This window comes from Thalassophryne amazonica, chromosome 10 (assembly GCF_902500255.1).
Source record: "Thalassophryne amazonica chromosome 10, fThaAma1.1, whole genome shotgun sequence".
In the NCBI taxonomy this organism is placed as follows: domain Eukaryota; kingdom Metazoa; phylum Chordata; class Actinopteri; order Batrachoidiformes; family Batrachoididae; genus Thalassophryne; species Thalassophryne amazonica.
This window is the reverse complement of record NC_047112.1, coordinates 97,905,956-97,929,717: the sequence shown is the minus strand read 5'-3', so window position 1 is coordinate 97,929,717 and position 23,762 is coordinate 97,905,956. Positions and strand designations below refer to the sequence as shown.

The window sequence follows — 23,762 nt, the reverse complement described above, 5'->3', positions numbered from 1 at the left end:
GAGTCGCATGTTAAACACAAATTTAACAGACCAGTAGTAGCGAAGGTCATAGATGTCAAGAAACAATCTATTTATGCCTTTTTCACAATCAGGGGTCCATCTATGTTGCAAGAAGAAGTAAGTTTAGGGCGTTTGTTTTTTCAAAATTTATTAATGACATATGTGAATCTTCTAAAATGCTATTTTTTTTTTGTTGTTTGCTGATGACACCAGCATATATTATTCAGGAAGTAATCTGTTGGAAATCACAGAAGTAACAGGAGAAGAAATGATAAAAATGAGAAATTAGTTTAATGAAAATAAGTTAGCTTTAAACAGGGATAACACAAACTATATGATTTTTGGTCATCTGAGGAAGCATGATGATGTGAAAATTACCACTGATGGAGTTGGATTATTGAAAGAGTTAATGAAGTTATGAATGAATGAATGAATAAATTTATTTATTTATTCGGCGCACAAATCAACAGTAACAAGAACTCATAACAAAACAACTCAACACGTATCCGTGTGGCCGAAAGGGTGAGGGCAGAAGCAATGCTTATGAATACCCATCCCTTATAGTATAAAAATAAGAAATGCATGCACATATAAACACAACCCCAATTCCAATGAAATTCAGACGTTCTGTGAAATGTAAATAAAAACAGAATACAACGATTTGCAAATCCTCTTCAACCTATATTCAATTGAATACACCACAAAGACAAGATATTTAATGTTCAGACTGATAAACTTTATTGTTTTTTTGAAACACGTTTCAAAAAAGCTGGGACAGGGGCAACAATGCTCAAAGAACACCTGTTCAGAACATTTCACAGGTGAACAGGTTAATTGGAAACAAGTGAGTGTCATGATTGGGTATAAAAGGCGCATCCCCCAAAAGGCTCAGCCATTCACAAGCAAAGATGGGGCGAGGATCACCACTTTGTGAACAACTGTGTGAGAAAATAGTCCAACAGATTAAGAACAATGTTTCTCAATGTTCAATTGCAAGGAATTTAGGGATTCCATCATCTACAGTCCATAATATAATCAGAAGATTCAGAGAATCTGGAGAAATTTCTATACGTAATCGGCAAGGCCGAAAACAAACATTGAATGCCTGTGACCTTCGATCCCTCAGGCGGCACTGCATTAAAAACCGACATCATTGTGTAAGGATCTTACCGCGTGGGCTCAGGAACACTTCAGAAAACCATTGTCAGTTAACACAGTTCTTTGCTACATCTACAAGTGCAAGTTAAAACTCTACCATGCAAAGCAAAAGCCATACATCAACAACATCCAGAAACTCCGCCACCCTCTCTGGACATGAGCTCATTTGAAATGGACAGATGCAAAGTGGAAAAGTGTGCTGTGTGTTGTGTGGGCCGCCAGAAGAGGAGGTACTGCTGGCCCACCACCAAAAGGGCGCCCTGCCTGAAATGCGGGCTTCAGGCACGAGAGGGCGCTGCCGCCACGGACACAGCCGGGAGTGACAGCTGTTACTCATTACTTCCTGACAGCTGTCACTCATTCTTCATCATCTCACTCCATAAAACCCAGACGTCATCTCCACCTCATCGCCGAGATATCATACTTCATTGGAGGTAATATCCTCAGCCGTTGTGTTACAATATTATTTGTATATTGTGAGTGTTTGCAGGAGTACCGGTACCTCTGTCGGTGGAAGCTGAGAGAGCGCTAGAAGGCACTCTTTTCCCCTGAGGAATCACTACAGTACTCTGCAAGTTATAGAGTGAGAGGTGGAGGTGGCATTCCCACCATTATTGTTACTGGGTGTGCACACACCTACACTTGACTGTCTTTGTTCTGCCAGCAGTACCAGATCCGACAGTCGGGGACGGTGATCACCTGGGAATTCGGGACTTGGCGGCTCCAGTATTCACCAGGTTCGGTGGTGGCGGAAATCGTGTGGTTCCGGCTCTTCTCAGGACAGACGTCTTCTATCCTCGAGCCTGCCCACACGTCATCTTTGTGATTTGACTGTAATTATATTCTGAGATTGTCTGTATTTCGTTGTGCACATTTCACAACATTAAATTGTTACTTTTTGGCTCATCCATTGACCGTTCATTTGCGCCCCCTGTTGTGGGTCCGTGTCACTACACTTTCACAACAGGATATCTCGGCCAGCGTCATGGACTCCGAGGGGCGTCACCGGGCTGTTGAACGACCAATGGGAGAGCAGGGAGCGCAGGCGTCTGCAGGAGGCGTGATTGGTGAGCTACAGCACATTCTCACCGCCTTTACGGCTCGGTTGGATCAAATGACCGAGCAAAACATCCTCCTGAACCGCAGGGTGGAGGCTCTCTCCGCGCAGATGGCGGCGAGCGCTCAGGGCGCTGCTGCAGCTCCTCCTCCTGCCGACCCTGTGCAGGATATGAATGTTCCAGTGGTGGTTCAACACCTCCTCCCACCATCCCCTGAAGCATACATAAGCCCTCCTGAGCCGTACGGAGGTTGTGTGGAGACGTGCGCAGACTTTCTCATGCAGTGTTCGCTCGTCTTCGCACAACGTCCCGTCATGTACGCGTCAGATGCTAGTAAAATAGCTTATGTGATTGCTCTGCTTCGGGGTAAGGCACGCACCTGGGCTACGGCGCTCTGGGAACAGAACTCACGGTTGTTATCAGCATACACTGGGTTTGTGGGGGAGTTCAGAACAGTGTTTGATCACCCTAACAGAGGAGAGACCGCTTCAACAATGCTGCTGTCAATGCGACAGGGGCGCCGATGTGCAGCCGAATATGCAGTCGACTTCCGCATCGCGGCTGCGAGGTCCGGCTGGAATGACGTTGCGCTCCGCGCCGCCTTCATAAACGGACTGTCGTTAGTCCCGAAGGAGCATCTGGTTGCTAAGGCGGAACCGCGGGATTTAGATGGGCTTATCGATCTCGTTATACGGTTAGACAATCGGTTGGAGGAACGCCGTCGGGAGCGAGGCGAAGGACGTGGCCAGATACGCGCCGCCCCTCTCCCTTCCGGTTTCGAAAAGGGCCCGCCCTCCCCACGCTCCACAGCCGCAGCGCTCTGTGGGGCAACAGCTCCCCCTGCTGACGTTGTTAGGGAAACGCACAGGGCCAAAATGAGGAGGCTGATCCGCGGGGAGTGTTTTCTCTGAAGCTCAAAAGAGCACACACAGAAAAACTGCCCCAAACGGCCACAACCACAACCGCCCTCAGAGACTGGGCTAAGGGGGGGTCAAAACATTCACGTGAGACACACACAGATTGCCACACGACTCCCAGTTACAATCCTGAGCGGGGATTTAACCCTTCAAGCCCCAGCACTGGTGGACACGGGGTCAGAAGGGAATTTGCTAGACAGCAGATGGGCAAGGGAGGTAGGGCTCCCTCTGGTGGCACTTCCTTCGCCATTGCAGGTTCGGGCACTAGATGGCACCCTCCTCCCTTTAATCACACACAAGACACAACCAGTAACTCTGGTGGTGTCTGGAAACCATCGGGAGGAGATTGAGTTTTTTGTAACTCCTTCTACCTCCCGCGTGATTTTGGGCTTCCCATGGATGTTGAAGCACAATCCCCGGATTGATTGGCCGTCTGGGGTGGTGGTTCAGTGGAGCGAAACCTGCCATCGGGTGTGTTTAGGATCCTCGGTTCCTCCCGGTTTACAGGCTAAGGAGGAGGTCAAAGTCCCTCCCAATCTGACGGCAGTGCCGGTTGAGTACCACGATCTTGCTGACGTCTTCAGCAAGGATCTGGCACTCACCCTTCCCCCGCACCGTCCGTACGATTGTGCCATTGATTTGGTTCCAGGCACTGAGTTCCCGTCCAGCAGGCTGTACAACCTCTCACGACCTGAGCGCGAATCAATGGAGACCTACATCCGGGACTCATTAGCTGCCGGGCTGATCCGGAACTCCACCTCCCCGATGGGGGCAGGTTTCTTTTTTGTGGGCAAGAAAGATGGCGGACTCCGTCCATGCATTGATTACAGGGGGCTGAATGAGATTACGGTTCGCAATCGATACCCGTTTCCATTGTTGGATTCCGTGTTCACCCCCCTGCATGGAGCCAAAATCTTTACTAAGCTGGATCTTAGAAATGCGTATCACCTGGTTCGGATCTGGAAGGGAGACAAATGGAAGACGGCATTTAACACCCCGTTAGGTCACTTTGAGTACCTGGTCATGCCGTTCGGCCTCACCAACGCCCCCGCGACGTTCCAAGCCTTGGTTAACGACGTCTTGCGGGACTTCCTGCACCGATTCGTCTTCGTATATCTGGACGATATTCTCATCTTTTCTCCGGATCCTGAGACCCATGTCCAGCATGTACGTCAGGTCCTGCAGCGGTTGTTAGAGAACCGACTGTTTGTGAAGGGCGAGAAGTGCGAGTTTCACCGCACGTCTTTGTCCTTCCTGGGGTTTATCATCTCCTCTAACTCCGTCGCCCCTGATCCGGCCAAGGTTGCGGCGGTGAGAGATTGGCCCCAACCAACAAGCCGTAGGAAGCTGCAACAGTTCCTCGGCTTCGCTAATTTCTATAGGAGGTTCATTAAGGGCTACAGTCAGGTAGTTAGCCCCCTGACAGCCCTGACCTCTCCAAAAGTCCCCTTCACCTGGTCGGATCGGTGCGAAGCCGCGTTCAAGGAGTTGAAACGACGGTTCTCTACTGCACCAGTTTTGGTGCAGCCCGACCCTAGCCGCCAGTTCGTGGTTGAAGTGGACGCCTCTGACTCAGGGATAGGAGCCGTGCTGTCCCAGAGTGGAGAGACCGATAAGGTTCTTCACCCGTGTGCCTACTTTTCACGCAGGTTGACCCCGGCTGAACGGAACTATGACGTCGGCAATCGAGAACTCCTTGCGGTGAAAGAGGCTCTTGAGGAGTGGAGACACCTGTTGGAGGGAGCGTCTGTGCCGTTCACGGTTTTCACTGACCATCGGAACCTGGAGTATATCAGGACCGCCAAGCGGCTGAACCCCAGGCAAGCCCGCTGGTCACTGTTCTTCGGGCGTTTTGACTTCCGGATCACCTATCGCCCCGGGACCAAGAACCAGAGGTCGGATGCCTTGTCCCAGGTACACGAAGAGGAGGTCAAAACTGCACTGTCGGATCCACCGGAGCCCATCCTGCCGGAGTCCACTATCGTGGCCACCCTCACCTGGGACGTGGAGAAGATCGTCCGGGAGGCCCTGGCACGGAGCCCGGACCGAGGAACAGGTCCGAAGAACCGTTTATACGTCCCACCAGAGGCCAGAGCTGCGGTCTTGGACTTCTGTCACGGTTCCAAGCTCTCCTGTCATCCAGGGGTGCGAAGGACCGTGGCAGTTGTCCGGCAGCGCTTCTGGTGGGCGTCTATGGAGGCCGACGTCTGGGAGTATATCCAGGCCTGCACCACCTGTGCCAGGGGCAAGGCAGACCATAAAAGGTCCCAAGGACTACTCCAGCCGTTACCTGTGCCTCATCGCCCCTGGTCCCACATCGGCCTGGATTTCGTCACGGGACTCCCGCCGTCCCAGGGCAACACCACCATCTTCACGATAGTGGACCGATTCTCCAAGGCGGCCCACTTCGTGGCCCTCCCGAAGCTCCCAACAGCCCAGGAGACAGCAGACCTCCTGGTCCACCACGTCGTCCGTCTGCATGGGATACCCACCGACATCGTCTCTGATCGTGGTCCCCAGTTCTCCTCACACGTCTGGAGGAGCTTCTGCAGGGAACTGGGGGCCACCGTGAGCCTCTCGTCCGGGTACCATCCACAGATGAACGGACAGGCAGAGCGGGCCAACCAGGAGCTGGAACAGACCCTCCGCTGCGTAACATCCGCGCACCCGATGGCCTGGCGTAACCATCTGGCCTGGATCGAGTATGCGCATAACAGCCAGGTGTCTTCTGCCACCGGCCTCTCCCCGTTTGAGGTGTGTTTGGGGTACCAGCCCCCATTATTTCCCGTGGTGGAGGGAGAGGTCGGTGTGCCCTCGGTCCGGGCCCATCTTCAGAGGTGCCGTCGGGTGTGGCGCACTGCCCGTTCTGCCTTGTTGAAAGCCCGGACGAGGGCCAAGACCCATGCAGACCGCCGGCGGTCCCCGGCCCCTGCATACCAGCCTGGGCAGGAGGTGTGGTTGTCGACGAAGGACATCCCCCTCCAAGTACAGTCTCCTAAACTGATGGACAGGTTCATCGGCCCATTTCGTATCCTCAAGGTCCTCAGCCCTGCCGCAGTGAAGCTCCAGCTCCCAGCTTCACTGCGGATCCACCCGGTCTTCCATGTTTCAAGGATCAAACCTCACCACACCTCACCCCTCTGTGCTCCCGGTCCGGCGCCGCCTCCTGCCTGGATCATTGACGGGGAGCCGGCTTGGACAGTGCGCCGGCTCCTGGACGTCCGTCGAATGGGCCGGGGGTTCCAATATCTGGTGGACTGGGAGGGGTATGGACCCGAAGAACGCTCCTGGGTGAAGAGGAGCTTCATCCTGGATCCGGCCCTCCTGGCCGACTTCTACCGCCGACACCCCGATAAACCTGGTCGGGCGCCAGGAGGCACCCGTTGAGGGGGGGGGTCCTGTTGTGTGGGCCGCCAGAAGAGGAGGTACTGCTGGCCCACCACCAAAGGGCGCCCTGCCTGAAGTGCGGGCTTCAGGCACGAGAGGGCGCTGCCGCCACGGACACAGCCGGGAGTGACAGCTGTTACTCATTACTTCCTGACAGCTGTCACTCATTCTTCATCATCTCACTCCATAAAACCCAGACGTCATCTCCACCTCATCGCTGAGATATCATACTTCATTGGAGGTAATATCCTCAGCCGTTGTGTTACAATATTATTTGTATATTGTGAGTGTTTGCAGGAGTACCGGTACCCCTGTCGGTGGAAGCTGAGAGAGCGCTAGAAGGCACTCTTTTCCCCTGAGGAATCACTACAGTACTCTGCAAGTTATAGAGTGAGAGGTGGAGGTGGCATTCCCACCGTTATTGTTACTGGGTGTGCACACACCTACACTTGACTGTCTTTGTTCTCGCCAGCAGTACCAGATCCGACAGTCGGGGACGGTGATCACCTGGGAATTCTGGACTTGGCGGCTCCAGTATTCACCAGGTTCAGTGGTGGCGGAAATCATGTGGTTCCGGCTCTTCTCAGGACAGACGTCTTCTATCCTCGAGCCTGCCCACACGTCACCTTTGTGATTTGACTGTAATTATATTCTGAGATTGTCTGTATTTCGTTGTGCACATTTCACAACATTAAATTGTTACTTTTTGGCTCATCCATTGACCGTTCATTTGCGCCCCCTGTTGTGGGTCCGTGTCACTACACTTTCACAACACTGTGGTCTGATGAGTCCACATTTCAAATTGTTTTTGGAAATCATGGATGTCGTGTCCTTCAGACAAAAGAGGAAAAAGACCATCCAGATTGTTACCAGTGCAAAGTTCAAAAGCCAGCATCTGTGATGGTATGGGGGTGTGTTAGTGCCCATGGCATGGGCAACTTACACATCTGTGATGGCACCATCAATGCTGAAAGGTACATCCAGGTTTTGGAGCAACACATGCTGCCATCCAAGCAACGTCTTTTTCAGGGACGTCCCTGCTTATTCCAGCAAGACAATGCGAAGCCACATTCTGCAAGTGTTACAACAGCGTGACTTCATAGTAAAAGAGTGCAGGTACTAGACTGGCCTGCCTGCAGTCCAGACCTGTCGGCCATTGAAAATGTGTGGTGTATTATGAAGCACAAAATACGACAACTGAGACCCCGGACTGTTGAACAACTGAAGTCGTACATCAAGCAAGAATGGGAAAGAATTCCACCTACAAAGAGTGTCCTCAGTTCCCAAACGCTTATTGAGTGTGATGTAACACAGTGGTAAACATACCACTGTCCCAGCTTTTTTGAAACATGTTGCAGGCATCAATTTCAAAATGAGTAAATATTTGCACAAAAACAATAAAGTTTATCAGTTTGAACATTAAATATCTTGTCTTTGTGGTGTATTCAACTGAATATAGGTTGAAGAGGATTTGCAAATCATTGTATTCTGTTTTTATTTACATTTTACACAACATCTCAACTTCACTGGAATAGATGTTGTACACACACACACACATATATACATATATATATATACATATATATGTATATATATACATATATACATATATACATATATACATATACATACATATATACACACATACATATATATATATATATATGTATGTGTGTATATATATATATACACACATACATACATATATATATATATATATATATATACATATATATATATATACACACATACATACATATATATATATACACACATACATATATATATATACACACATACATATATATATATATATATATATACACACATACATATATATATATACACACATACATATATACACACATACATATATACACACATACATATATATATATACACATATACATATATATATATATACACACATACATATACATATATATACACACATACATATATATATATACACACATACATATATATATATATACATATACATATATACACACATACATATATACACACATACATATATACACACATACATATATATATATATATATATATATATATATATATATATATATATATATATATATATATATATATATATATATATGCCCGAAAACAATATAAAAAAATCGCTAAACCCAAATCTTGAAATTACAACAGTTAATTTTTTTGGTGTTGTGTTGGATGAGAAATTAAAGAGGAAAGCCCACAAAGATTACATAACAAAGAAAGTTGGTAAAAGCATGGGTATTTTATTTAAAGTAAAAGATTTGTTTCAATGTAACTCATTGTGTATGATGTATTGCTCAATGATGCTTCCATGCTTCAGTTGCTGAAGTCTGGGGAAATGGACTAGAAGTGGCGTATTTGTCACACTGTTGGCTTGTCATATAGTCTGGCAGCGCACCTCTCACAGGACACACGTGTCCTGTTAAACAGATGTCCATTTCAGCTGGGACAGCCTGTCAATGTTCGTGCTCGCCAGTCCGTTGCAAAAGCGGTATATGTTTTTATGTATGCAAGTAAGCACATGCATGCGTGCCTCCATCAAAACACGGTACGTGTTCTGCAGCTGTGACATCCAGGACCAGAGATGTCAACAGTTCCTGCTGTTGACAGCCAGCCACGCCCCCGTCCGTTCAGCGCACAGACCAAGGTGTCACTCTGTGAGTAGATGAGAGGCGCCTCGCCTGGGGCACTTAGATAAATTTCACTGCCACCTCGAAAGCGATCGTCTGCTGACTGCTTTCGTGCTAATAGTGCGAAAGGCCACACATTTTCTAAGTGCAAAGCGAGCGGTGTCGGATGTCCGTGTGTGTCACCTGGAATTTGGCCAACACCTGCCGTGAGAGTGATCGAATGGGCTCTCATAGGGCACACTCTGTCTTTCAGCCGCTGGTGTGTGCAAATAGTTGTAGCAACAGGTGTACAAGGCGTTAGAGGCATACGATTTATGCTTCATGGGCAATTCGACCACATTTGTACTATGTGTAAAGAGGCCCTAAAATATGAGACCACAAGAGCGCATGGATTTTTTTTCTACGGATCTTGGAAATTGGGATGTATTTCTTTGTCTATAGACACTACATACTATATGCCAAATGAAGGTATTTCTCAAAATTTATTTCAGCAATATAACCACATAATCTTATGAACCTATTCCAAACATCCATGTTTTTATACCAATATAAAAACAGGATTCTCCCCAGACAATGGAACAACAGTGTAGCACCATTATACTGTTATCACAGCGCTGTTATATTTTTTTTCATCCAGCCAGGCTGTTTGTGCTGAACGGCCTGCTGCCTGCTGTCCCCTCCCCCGCCGGCAGCCAGCCGAGCTGAGCAGAGCCACAGCACCGCAGCTGAGAGTCTCTCAGTGAAAGAACAAAAACTCCATCAAAGACTCCCAATAAAAAGAGCTCCTTCTGCCTGCATAGCTAGTGACACATTAAGGTTTTATTTTACAGATGAAAGCCTTCATGTTTCCAAAGTTTGCTCAAATAAGCCACAAAGATGGTGTGAGAGTGACGAGTCTCTCATTCCCTGAGAGACAGAGAGGGGTGGGGGGAGAGTGAACAGCAGACGCTACACGCTGTAAAAAAAAAAGCAGCGAAGCAATTTTAATCAACCATCATCTTCACCACACAGCCTCAGTGAAACAGTAAAGTGTGACAAACTGATTCAGAAAGTTTTTCCATCCAGGGTTTCATCTTTAAAAGAGCAAATTTACTTCTTTACTTCTTTTTGTTGTTGTTGTTGTTTTCTTTTTATTATTGTTGTTTATGCACCAATGACACCAGATCAAATGACTTGTATGTGACAACTTACTTTGCAATAAATTTGATTCTGAATTGACAATCGAAAATCAGTCCAGGTTTAGCTCTTGTTCAGACAAGATAATTAGGGGTTATATTGTTTTTTTTTTTTTAAAGTATGCAATCCCACTCAGAAATGTTAAAAAGAAAAAACTAAATTGTCAACATGACAGAAAAAACTGCCTGTCTTACTGGATTAAAGGTACAGCATGTCATTTTTGAAGAGTAGAGCAAACGTTATGTCCATCAAACATTAATGTGTTTTTAAACTTTTCAGTGTTATTTATTTTATTGCAGGGGTGGTGGCCAAGTGGTTAATGCGCTTGGTTTCAGTTCAGAAGGTTCCGGGTTCAAATCCCACCCCTGCCACATTTCTCCATGTGGGGTTGCGTCAGGAAGGGCATCCGGTGTAAAACTTGTGCCAATTCAACATGCAGATCCACCTTGGATTTGCTGTGGCGACCCCGAGTGCAAACAAGGGAGCAGCCGAAGGGACTTACTTTTAGTGTTATTTATTTTATTAACTTAGACAGAAACATGCAAAAAAGAACTTTGATATTACAACATAAGTGTCATTTTTGTCTATTATTCTTGCTTTCAATGCATCTAAAACCAGTCAAAATGACTCACAACGCGCGCCGCCTTGGGTGATAATTGCCAACAACACAGCTATACTAAAAATTTCTGGGTAGAACCCTGAAAAACCACTAATATATTTTGTTGGTGTCTCTAAAATATCTCCAACCAGGGTATTTTGAACTTGAGGCAGTTACCACTGCTCATGTTTTTTATCCGTGATGTTTAACGTTCACATGCTCATTAACATTTCATCAACTCCTGTTTTTTTTTTTTCTGGCAAATTTATTCTCAAAAATAAAGCAATACTATGAACAAAGAAATTAACACATAGATCTGATAACATGCCCTCTTCATCAACGAATGTTATTGGCTACTGACCCAAATGCATTCTGACTGGGACCATCCTAGACCTATCAGAAAAGCAAACATTTACTTTCAAAAATACTTTTCTATGCCATGCTTTCTTTCTCTCTGTCCCTTCCCTTACTGTCTCATCAATGGAGCTCATTACTAGGTACACCTGTGGCCACTGGAATACCTGCAACTAATCATTGCTGCAGAGAGAGAAAACTGACCCACCTTTCGTCAAAAAAGTGACAGCTGCCAATCAAAACTGACTACGTCACTAAGCCCCGCCCCCTCTATGACGTCATAGCCAATCAGAATCGATGACGTCACTATGTCCCGCCCCTAAGCCCCTCCCCTAGTCCCGCCTCCAAGCCCCGCCCCTTATGACATCACAGCCAATCATAATCGATGATGTCAATATGCCCCGCCCCTAAGCCCCGCCCCTGATCCCGCCTCCGAGCCCCCGCCCCTTATGACGTCACATCCAATCAGAGTCGATGACGTCAGTATGTCCCGCCCCTAAGCCCCGCCCCCGGCTCCTCCCCTAGTTCCGCCCCTGGCTCCTCCCCTAGCCCCACCCCCAAGCTCCTCCCCTAACCCCGGCCAAGCACCGCCTCCAAGCCATACCTCCCCTCCCACCCAGGGTCTAATATTTTAATGTCATTTTATTTCATGAATTAAAGAATGATTAAAAATACCTAGATCTTTTTAATGTATTAAAGAATTAACTAATTCTGAAATAATTAAACATAAATCACTGTCTATTATTTAATGACCCTTTAATATCTTTAATTCTTAAATTATTACGTTTCCTTTTCTGTTTTTTAATTCGTAAATTAAAGAAGGGGAACAAATACCCGTCTCTCTCGGCTGTAAGTCTTTGCAGCAAGACGGTCAAATACCCACGCATAGAGCCGCTCGCGGAAACATGACCCCACGGCTGTAAAACCTGTTGCAGACGCTGTGTCTGTGTGAGTGCGTGTGTGTGTGTGTGTGTGTGTGTGTGTGTGTGTGTGTGTGGCGGGACACCCGCTGAGCGGAGATGCTGCCCCGAGGTGATGAACCCGAAGAACAATAAACAATGCTCCTTATCACTCACGCCAGATGATGTTTCTTTTAAGATATTAGCCGATCGATCATGGGGCGCGGGACACCCGCTGAGCGGAGATGCTGCCCCGAGCCCGAACAATAAACAATGCTCCTTATCACTTACGTCCCTGGGAACGAGTCAGCGAGCATTTCCACTACGACCGGTGAAGAGTGAAGATGCCTGGACCCCCAGCTATGGGTATAAAATAGAATAAATTTGCGGAAAAAATCCTGGAAAACCATGTTGTTTAATTAAGTTTTCTTGTCTTCGAGCAGAGTGCGAAAACCGCATCAGCTTTCAGGGTAAGTGATTTAAGTAATCTGTTTTGATAGAAATGAGTGTTTTTAAATGATGCACGCCGTCTGAAACTGTTTTTTTTTTTTTTTTAGACAAAACCACGCAGACGGTCCAGAGCGCGTTCGGACCCGTCCTCGGTAATATATTTGAAATAGTACAGAATATCCGCTTGCGAGGGTGATGCTTTGTATTCATTTATTTATGTTAATTCTAGAAATCAAGTCAGAGCCCCTTGAAGAAGTTCGAAGGCTGGAAGCCCCGACTTCACCACGCAGATGTAAGTACAGCGATCGAGATTAAATCACGATTAAAACTCTGGAATAACCCGATTTTTTCTGTCACAGCCCATGGAGAAGCGGGTCAGTGGGAGAGACCCGTAAAACGATCCGCGGATGTACACGGTAAGGAGTCGGAGTTTATGTATTTATTTATTTTAAATATTTAATAACTAACGATTTTCTCTTTTTTCAGCACGCGGTGGAGGGAGACCGTCTATTTTCCACAGAGACGCAAGGCTCGAAGATATTCTGAGCTGGGATTAACCTCATCACGCAACTTTCTTGAAAATGTGTAGTCTGTTTTTATTTTTTTATTTTTTCTCTTATTCCGATGGAACGGGAGAATTCATTTTGAAGAGGTATATTAACTGAATTTCTTGAGGTAGATTCTTCCTGCTACAGATTTTAAAAGATGGAAGGAGAGAATTCACATCGGGAAAATAACTTCGGACGTGTATTGGATTTAAACACTTCAATAATCGACTCAGCGGGGAGCGCTCCTGGAGCAGATGGTCCATTACCCGAGGCGTTAAATTCGCCGCCTCGAAATAACATCGAGTCCGGAGAGAGACTTTTAAGCCGTGTTCGTTTAACACCGTTAAATGAGGCTCTTAACAATTTAGCGGCTGAACGAGAATCGGAAGAAATTAACCCCTACATCATTTCTGCGATTAACGCTATAAATTCGACGGTCCAGTCTGATACTGAAGAGCCCCCTGACCCCCCCGCACACCTCACCTCCAGACGAGTCCGGTCCCGCGGCATTGAACCAGGTACGTCTGACTCCGTTAAATAACGCCGTAAACCTCCTCGCGTGTGAAGTTAATCCTCACGTCCAATCCGCGGTGGATGAATTAAATCAAACGCCTAACGACGCTCGCGCTTTTTCACCTTTAAGAAGTCCCTCCCTGCGCAATGCGCTCGGAGAAGAGATTTTAAACAGAGCTCGTTTAACCCCGATAAACGCGGCGATCTCTGTTTTGATGGAAGACGGAGATGATGCACGACCGGGACCCAGCCGACACTCTCCCATGACGGGTGGTGGGGCTGCTAACGTCATCAGGAGACCTGCTTTTAACAATATCGAAATCAGGCTGCCTCTCAATTTCCAGCGCGCCGACGAAATTCCCGACTACGCGGAATTTTACCGTAACGTCGTTGGGGCTCTTCATAACTCGGTCGAAAAGGCTTTAACACACGCCAGGGCCGGGGACTTTATCCAAATGGAGATTCGTGGGGACTCAGTCTACAACGAGGCCGCTTTGATCAGCTCATATAACGACGCTGGCGATGTGACGGGCTTCCAAAATCTGTTAGAACGATTGATACAATCAAATTCCAACGTTTTAGCCGACGAGTCTCTGGAATTAGTGGTTCAAGTCATCCGCAACCAGAACGGCGCGGGGAAGCGCAGAATAGATGACCTCCTCCATCACGAGGTTCTGAGGAAAAAATCCAAATGCCTTAATATCGTGTATAATCCTGACAACAGTTTATGTTTCGCGATAAACCTCGTTCAGTTATTGAATCCTCATCTGAGTACGCACGAGGCGGAGCAGCGCGGACTGGCGTTACAAAATAGCGTCGGATTAACGGAAGCTACGCCGGTATCTTTAGAGCAGGTGGGAAAATTTGAAAACGCTCTGGGTTGTAAAATTGTGGTGTTTTTCAGAGCCGAAGGGGAGAGAAAGCTGACAAAATTCCAGACAGGAATACCGGCGCAGCAGAAAACTCTTTTCGTTTTTCTGTTTAATAATCATTTTTACGGAATCATCGATTTAAAGAGATTTTTGGGAGTGAAATATGTATGTAAGTTTTGCTTTGAGGGGTACAATAACCACGCCTCCCATAATTGTCCGTCATATTGTAAAATTTGTGAATCCACGCAGTGTTATGAGAAAAATAACCCTGTATTCTGCAGCGAATGTAACAAGGAGTGTCGCTCTCCCACCTGTTACAGCCTGCATAAACAGCCGAAGTATCGTCCTTCCGCCGGTAAGTTCGTTAATGTGTGTGATAACAGAAAAAAATGCTCTCGATGTAAACGTGAGTATTACATAGCGTTTTCTAAAAACAGCGCTCCGCACGTGTGTAAGCAGAAGAGGTGTCATATATGCGGCGAGGCTCTCCAGGAGCCGAGCGAGGGTCACCTCTGCTATATGACCCCGCTCAAAGCTGAAGAGACGCATTCAGAGAAATATGTTTTTTATGATTTTGAAACGTATGTCGATAATAACGGGGAACACGTACCGTTTTACGTCAGCGCTGTAACAAAGACGGGTGATTTTTGGAGCGCATGGGGGACAGACTGCGTAGCCCGCTTCTTTAAACATTTTAGAACGAGAAAATTCAAAGAATACGTGTTCATCGCTCACAACTCAAAAGGTTTTGACGGCTATTTGCTTCTAAAGTATTTAGTCCAGCAGGGCGTAACCCCCGCTGTGATTATGACCGGGAGTAAACTATTACTCATGACAGACGCCGCCTTTAAACAGAAATATATAGATTCGTTATCTTTCCTTACAATGCGCTTATCTCAGATGCCTAAAGCCCTGGGGATCCGGCTGAAAGACGAAATCATCCGCAAAGGTTACTTTCCGCACCTGTTCAGTTCAGAAAAAAATCTGAACTATGTCGGTCCGTACCCTGACTCAGCGGCTTACGGGGTCGCAAATATGTCAGAGGGAGAAAGAGAGGAATTTAACGCGTGGTACGTGCGGAAAAAAAACGCAATTTTCGATTTTAAAGCCGAGGCCGCCGCATATATGACACCTCTTCTGCTTACACACGTGCGGAGCGCTGTTTTTAGAAAACGCTATGTAATACTCACGTTTACATCGAGAGCATTTTTTTCTGTTATCACACACATTAACGAACTTACCGGCGGAAGGACGATACTTCGGCTGTTTATGCAGGCTGTAACAGGTGGGAGAGCGACACTCCTTGTTACATTCGCTGCAGAATACAGGGTTATTTTTCTCATAACACTGCGTGGATTCACAAATTTTACAATATGACGGACAATTATGGGAGGCGTGGTTATTGTACCCCTCAAAGCAAAACTTACATACATATTTCACTCCCAAAAATCTCTTTAAATCGATGATTCCGTAAAATGATTATTAAACAGAAAAACGAAAAGAGTTTTCTGCTGCGCCGGTATTCCTGTCTGGAATTTTGTCAGCTTTCTCTCCCCTTCGGCTCTGAAAAACACCACAATTTTACAACCCAGAGCGTTTTCAAATTTTCCCACCTGCTCTAAAGATACCGGCGTAGCTTCCGTTAATCCGACGCTATTTTGTAACGCCAGTCCGCGCTGCTCCGCCTCGTGCGTACTCAGATGAGGATTCAATAACTGAACGAGGTTTATCGCGAAACATAAACTGTTGTCAGGATTATACACGATATTAAGGCATTTGGATTTTTTCCTCAGAACCTCGTGATGGAGGAGGTCATCTATTCTGCGCTTCCCCGCGCCGTTCTGGTTGCGGATGACTTGAACCACTAATTCCAGAGACTCGTCGGCTAAAACGTTGGAATTTGATTGTATCAATCGTTCTAACAGATTTTGGAAGCCCGTCACATCGCCAGCGTCGTTATATGAGCTGATCAAAGCGGCCTCGTTGTAGACTGAGTCCCCACGAATCTCAATTTGGATAAAGTCCCCGGCCCTGGCGTGTGTTAAAGCCTTTTCGACCGAGTTATGAAGAGCCCCAACGACGTTACGGTAAAATTCCGCGTAGTCGGGAATTTCGTCGGCGCGCTGGAAATTGAGAGGCAGCCTGATTTCGATATTGTTAAAAGCAGGTCTCCTGATGACGTTAGCAGCCCCACCACCCGTCATGGGAGAGTGTCGGCTGGGTCCCGGTCGTGCATCATCTCCGTCTTCCATCAAAACAGAGATCGCCGCGTTTATCGGGGTTAAACGAGCTCTGTTTAAAATCTCTTCTCCGAGCGCATTGCGCAGGGAGGGACTTCTTAAAGGTGAAAAAGCGCGAGCGTCGTTAGGCGTTTGATTTAATTCATCCACCGCGGATTGGACGTGAGGATTAACTTCACACGCGAGGAGGTTTACGGCGTTATTTAACGGAGTCAGACGTACCTGGTTCAATGCCGCGGGACCGGACTCGTCTGGAGGTGAGGTGTGCGGGGGGTCAGGGGGCTCTTCAGTATCAGACTGGACCGTCGAATTTATAGCGTTAATCGCAGAAATGATGTAGGGGTTAATTTCTTCCGATTCTCGTTCAGCCGCTAAATTGTTAAGAGCCTCATTTAACGGTGTTAAACGAACACGGCTTAAAAGTCTCTCTCCGGACTCGATGTTATTTCGAGGCGGCGAATTTAACGCCTCGGGTAATGGACCATCTGCTCCAGGAGCGCTCCCCGCTGAGTCGATTATTGAAGCGTTTAAATCCAATACACGTCCGAAGTTATTTTCCCGATGTGAATTCTCTCCTTCCATCTTTTAAAATCTGTAGCAGGAAGAATCTACCTCAAGAAATTCAGTTAATATACCTCTTCAAAATGAATTCTCCCGTTCCATCGGAATAAGAGAAAAAATAAAAAAATAAAAACAGACTACACATTTTCAAGAAAGTTGCGTGATGAGGTTAATCCCAGCTCAGAATATCTTCGAGCCTTGCGTCTCTGTGGAAAATAGACGGTCTCCCTCCACCGCGTGCTGAAAAAAGAGAAAATCGTTAGTTATTAAATATTTAAAATAAATAAATACATAAACTCCGACTCCTTACCGTGTACATCCGCGGATCGTTTTACGGGTCTCTCCCACTGACCCGCTTCTCCATGGGCTGTGACAGAAAAAATCGGGTTATTCCAGAGTTTTAATCGTGATTTAATCTCGATCGCTGTACTTACATCTGCGTGGTGAAGTCGGGGCTTCCAGCCTTCGAACTTCTTCAGGGGGCTCTGACTTGATTTCTAGAATTAACATAAATAAATGAATACAAAGCATCACCCTCGCAAGCGGATATTCTGTACTATTTCAAATATATTACCGAGGACGGGTCCGAACGCGCTCTGGACCGTCTGCGTGGTTTTGTCTAAAAAAAAAAAAAAAACAGTTTCAGACGGCATGCATCATTTAAAAACACTCATTTCTATCAAAACAGATTACTTAAATCACTTACCCTGAAAGCTGATGCGGTTTTCGCACTCTGCTCGAAGACAAGAAAACTTAATTAAACAACATGGTTTTCCAGGATTTTTTTCCGCAAATTTATTCTATTTTATACCCATAGCTGGGGGTCCAGGCATCTTCACTCTTCACCGGTCGTAGTGGAAATGCTCGCTGACTCGTTCCCAGGGACGTAAGTGATAAGGAGCATTGTTTATTGTTCGGGCTCGGGGCAGCATCTCCGCTCAGCGGGTGTCCCGCGCCCCATGATCGATCGGCTAATATCTTAAAAGAAAACATCATCTGGCGTGAGTGATAAGGAGCATTGTTTATTGTTCTTCGGGTTCATCACCTCGGGGCAGCATCTCCGCTCAGCGGGTGTCCCGCCACACACACACACACACACACACACACACACACACACACACACACACACGCACACACACACGCACTCACACACGCACTCACACAGACACAGCGTCTGCAACAGGTTTTACAGCCGTGGGGTCATGTTTCCGCGAGCGGCTCTATGCGTGGGTATTTGACCGTCTTGCTGCAAAGACTTACAGCCGAGAGAGACGGGTATTTGTTCCCCTTCTTTAATTTACGAATTAAAAAACAGAAAAGGAAACGTAATAATTTAAGAATTAAAGATATTAAAGGGTCATTAAATAATAGACAGTGATTTATGTTTAATTATTTCAGAATTAGTTAATTCTTTAATACATTAAAAAGATCTAGGTATTTTTAATCATTCTTTAATTCATGAAATAAAATGACATTAAAATATTAGACCCTGGGTGGGAGGGGAGGTATGGCTTGGAGGCGGTGCTTGGCCGGGGTTAGGGGAGGAGCTTGGGGGTGGGGCTAGGGGAGGAGCCAGGGGCGGAACTAGGGGAGGAGCCGGGGGCGGGGCTTAGGGGCGGGACATACTGACGTCATCGACTCTGATTGGATGTGACGTCATAAGGGGCGGGGGCTCGGAGGCGGGATCAGGGGCGGGGCTTAGGGGCGGGGCATAGTGACATCATCGATTATGATTGGCTGTGATGTCATAAGGGGCGGGGCTTGGAGGCGGGACTAGGGGAGGGGCTTAGGGGCGGGGCATAGTGACGTCATCGATTCTGATTGGCTATGACGTCATAGAGGGGGCGGGGCTTAGTGACGTAGTCGGTTTTGATTGGCAGCTGTCACTTTTTTGACGAAAGGTGGGTCAGTTTTCTCTCTCTGCAGTAACCTGGCTCTTTACTCCATCATTGCCAGAATCTTACATTCTTCCACATGGTAAACCCAGTCTCAGCTTTGTAGTTGTGAAATCTCCAGTATGTTCTCAATGTAGTTACTTATGAACCAGCCAATAATTTTGTCCATCTTTGTTATCAGTTCCCCACCACCATCAGCTCCACTGGTTCCACCTGGCCCTGGCTTCTCAACTTCTGGCTTCCCTATAGTTGACTGGTGTCTCCACCTTCCATGCCTCCGCAACAGCGCCTGTGATCCACCACCTACCATTACTATAAATAAACCTTGTTTCATTTTAATCTGCTGCCTCCAAGCATTTGAGCCCACCTCATTGGGTTCCAGTCTTGACAGGCACTGTCTACGGACACAACACAATATTTCAGACAATCTGGGTATGTAATTTATTGACACTGTAAATCTGAAAATCATAGCTTTCAAACATTTTTTGTCAACATATCATTGATAAATCGCCAAATAAGCAGAAACTATTTAGAAATCAATGGAGTTATGATGAAATGTTCTGAAAATGTATTTTATATGACAAATTGGTGAAGTTAGTTGCAAAGAAGCCTTGTATGCAGTTATATATTACAAATGCGAACAACTCCCTTGACTGGAATACCTCTGAAATAATATTTAGTACAGCATCATTTGAGAATATTAATAGGAAATTAGTAATGACATCTCTGGAAAACTCACAGCATCTGATAAACATACATTCTTCAGCTGCAACAAAACTCTGTGTGTGTGTGTGTGTGTGTGTGTGTGTGTGTGTGTGTGTGTGTGTGTGTGTGTGTGTGTGTGTGTGTGTGTGTGTGTGTGTGTGTGTGTGTGTGTGTGTGTGTGTGTGTGTGTGTGTGTGTGTGTGTAAACAAATGCCAGCCAATTTATTATGTCCACCAAGGATGTAATAAAATCATTGGTGTTTATTTGTCTGTCTGTTGGCAGGATTATATCAAAACTGCTGCATGGATTTTGACAAAACTTTCATTACAGATAGATAGTAGGACATAGAAGACTTCATTAAATTTTGGAGGTGATCCGAATACGGATTCTGGATCAAGATTTCCCTTTATATAGGCGTTGAAGGATTACATCAAAACTACTTCACAGATTCTCACCAAATGTGCACCACAGATAGTTATTAATGCATGGAAGACTCCACTGAATTTTGGAGGTGATCTGGATCCGGATTGCCGGACTTCAGAAATCTCGGATTGCTCGTCATAGTATGTGCTTTTTTTTAAAAAAAAACAATATTGCTGTAAAGTCATCTCTTAAAAGGTTTAATGCGCTCTCTGTCTCTTCCTCCATCCAGCCATACCCTGCCATGTATAAACCCCAAATCAAAAGAAGTTGGGACAATGTGGAAAATACAAAAACAGGGACAGTAAATGTAAACAGTAATGTAAACAGTGATGTACGAAGTCTGTCAATAAAGTAACGGTCCTTTTTATTTATTTTTTAACTATATGGATTTGATTCATATGTTTTTACGTCAGTCAAGCTTGAACCCTCGTGCGCATGCGTGAGTTTTTCCACGCCTGTCGGTGACGTCATTCGCCTGTGAGCACGCCTTGTGGAAGGAGTGGTCCCGCCCCTCGTCGGATTTTCATTGTCTGGAAATGGCGGAATGATTTGGACTTTTTTCCATCAGAATTTTTTCAGAAGCTGTTAGAGACTGGCACCTGGAAACCATTTGAAAAATTTATCTGGCTTTCGGTGAAAATTTTACGGGCTTCACAGAGAATAAGAAGTGTTACTACAGCTTTAAGGACGGCTTAAAGATGCTTGGCGCGCCGCGCTCTGAGCTGCGACGATGAGGCAGAAAACGGCAGATCATTTCTAAGCTGATGGCTCTGTGGATACGAGACCATCGTGTGCACTTTCTCTGGTTATCACAAGAGCTGGACATCAGCCATTTTCCGGCAGATTTCACTTTTAACAGGAGATTTTGTCATGGAAAGCCGCCCGGAGGCTTTGTGCGTAACGACAGATTTGCTGTTTGAGCGAGACAAAGGAACACCTCCGTTTCAGCGTGTCAGAGGACAAGTTAGGACAAGCCCAGCTCTCCACAATTTCTCTGATACTTACTGGACTGGTAAGCAGTGAAAGCCAAGATAGGCATGTCCCAACTTGTCCCATGACATGCCGAAACGGAGGTGTTCTTTGTCTCGCTCAAACAGCGAATCGGTCGTTACGCACGAAGCCTCCACGCGGCTTTCCATGACAAAATCTCTTGTTAAAAGTGAAATCTGCCGGAAAATGGCTGATGTCCAGCTCTTGTGATAACCAGAGAAAGTGCACACGACAGTCCCGGCTCCACAGAGCCATCAGCTTAGAAATGATCTGGCGTTTTCTGCCTCATCGTCGCAGCTCGGAGCGCGGCACGCCGAGCGTCCTTAAAGCCATCCTTAAAGCTGTAGTAACACTCCTTATTCTCTGTGAAGCGCGTAAAATTTTCACTGAAAGCCAGATAAATTTTTCAAATGGTTTCTAGGTGCCAGTCTCTAACAGCTTCTGAAAACATTCTGATGGAAAAAAAAGTCCAAATCATTCCGCCATTTCCAGACAATGAAAATCCGACGAGGGGGCGGGACCACGCCTTCCACAAGGTGTGCTCACAGGCGAATGACGTCACCGACAGGCGTGGAAAAACTCACGCATACGCACGAGGGTTCAAGCTTGACTGACGTAAAAACATATGAATCAAATCCATATAGTTTTTGAAAAAAATAAAAAGGACCGTTACTTTATTGACAGACCTCGTAAATCTATGCTACCGGCCCAGCAACGCCTCAGTAAGTCACAATAATACATGATATGGATGCACCGATACCACTTTTTTCCAGACTGAGTACTAGTACATACATTTTGACTACTCGTCGATACAGAGTACTGATACGATTACTTGATGATACCATTACAGTTTTATGATGACTTTTAAATCATGTTTTATTCATCAGTTGTTCCTTACTTTTTGACTGCAACTGCTATCAATATCATTAGCTTTGCTTTTATTTACAAATTTTTCACTTAAATCATGTAACATCACTTTTTAACTACAAATTGTCCTTTATCATTAACGGTGTGTTTCTTAGCAAACATGACACTGCCAGACATCTCACTGAAATGTAACCTGTGGACTTCAGCACTACAAAATATACAACACCAGGAACTAAACTGAAACTGTCCATCAATAACTTTGTGAGGAATAAAAGCCTTTTTTGAAAACGTGAGGGACCAATTTATTTTGATGAAAAGAGCTTCTCTGTGTTATCAGCTGTGAGCCTGTTTCTGTTTTTATCTGAGCTAAACAGCTTTCACTCTCCACATTATTTTTTTAACTTTTCATTAAATGCGTACAGGTAACATGCACAAACGCATACTATAAATGTTTGGGTTTTTTTCCCCAAAGGTGGAACATGTAAATATTAGAGGAGCATGGCGTGCATGCGCACGTGCACACAAACACACGCTACTGAAATCCTGATTTGAGTTCTGATGGAGGAACTGGTGCAAAGTCCTGAACTCGTGGAGGAACTTTTTTCAGCCACGTGAGATGTTTTCCAAACTCAGGAGGCTTTGTGTGGATTATTTTTCTTCAAGATCGTATGATGATGAATTCCACTGAAACGAACAGGTAAGACTTTTTATTTATTGTATGTGTGTGAATTTACTCAACATGAGGACTGCAGATGAACAGCATGATGGACAGCATTAATGGATGTATTTTGACTTATGAGTAAATTACATGAAAGCCTGTAAAAATCCATAAATTAGCCGCATCATTGTTTAAACTGCAGTGATCACAACATATGAAAAAAGTAGCGTCTTATAATCTGGAAATTACGGAGCGAAAATCCCACATTAAGAGGTTGACATCATGCTGCTGTAAAGGGGTATCGGGTCATGAAGCATCAAAGACATTTTATGATTGCAAGGACGAGTAAATGAATACGGGATCGGGCCGATACCCGATACTGGAGTGGTATCGGGATCGGTACATCCCTAATACATGAACATTTTCAACTCACCAAATACATCTTGGACTTTGTTTATATCAGTCATTAAGAATACAAACAGTATTATACTGTGTGATAAATCTGTGTCAAGTAGGCAGTTCTCAATAACTGAGTGACCATGCTGGAAGGAGACTAGTAAGGGAATCCACCAAGACACCCATGAAAGCTCTGAAAGGATTACAGGCTTCTGTGGATGTAAATGAAAAAACTAGGAGTAATGCAAATTTTGTCTCTTGCATCACCACTTGAACACCTTCATGATGAAGTCGTGTCACTTCAGATAGAGTAATCTCAAGTAGCAAATTGAAAATACACTGCATGAAAACACATGCATTTGATAAAATGCAAATGTTGCATAAATCCATCCATCCATCCATTTTCTTCCGCTTTATCTGGAGTTGGGTCGCGGGGGCAGCA

General features: G+C 45.7%; 1 protein-coding gene across 1 annotated transcript in view; it reads right to left on the bottom strand.

Annotated features, from left to right (window-relative positions):
- The window catches only part of LOC117518168 (cyclin-dependent kinase-like 5), a 186,677-nt gene that overhangs the window by 157,212 nt on the left and 5,703 nt on the right, over positions 1-23,762 (bottom strand).